The sequence below is a fragment of the Perca flavescens genome, chromosome 5 (genome assembly GCF_004354835.1).
Source record: "Perca flavescens isolate YP-PL-M2 chromosome 5, PFLA_1.0, whole genome shotgun sequence".
NCBI lineage: Eukaryota > Metazoa > Chordata > Actinopteri > Perciformes > Percidae > Perca > Perca flavescens.
The window spans coordinates 41,030,251-41,030,939 of NC_041335.1; positions in this window are offsets into that span (position 1 = coordinate 41,030,251).

The following is a 689-nucleotide window of genomic DNA, read 5'->3' on the forward strand; positions in this document are numbered from 1 at the left end:
TGTGTGTGTGTGTGTGTGTGTGTGTGTGTGTGTGTGTGTGTGTGTTTGTGTGTGATAATGTGTGTATAGGTGTTAGGGCTGGTCTGAATACCATTTTTTGAGCTTCGGAGCTTCGGTAATGAGCATTGAATATTGGAAGCTTCGGAGAGAGGGGGCTGAACATATTATTATCTCTAATAAAGGCAGGAATCTCTATGTGTCTGTCTGTCTGTCTGTCTGTTTGCAGTTTGATTATTTTGAGAACCTTTCATCCAAACGACTTCACAAGGGAGTGCAGTGTCGTATTTGGTGCAGTATAGATAGACAGGCCAGACGCGTTCAGAATTAATAAACTTTTAACCTCTCGAGGATCACCGTCTCGTCAACGGGACACTTTGTGACTGGGGCGTCGCTGTAACCTCGATAAAACTTCCACTCATGAGCATTTTTATAACTTTAAAGCATTAAATCTTCAAAATATACAGCCATGTACACAACTGTTACAAAGTAACAGAAAATAAAACAACTCAGCCGTAATCTGAGCAGCCGAGAGAGCATGCATACCTGTTGTTGTTGTCCTTTCAGCAACAAAGTGGTATTTTGACCAAAACTTGATTTTCATAAATCCCCAAGAGTCCGAGGAAATGTAATATCCGAGCTTTATATTCCAAAACGATCTCTTCACCTCACAATGTTGAAGTTTCTGGCCG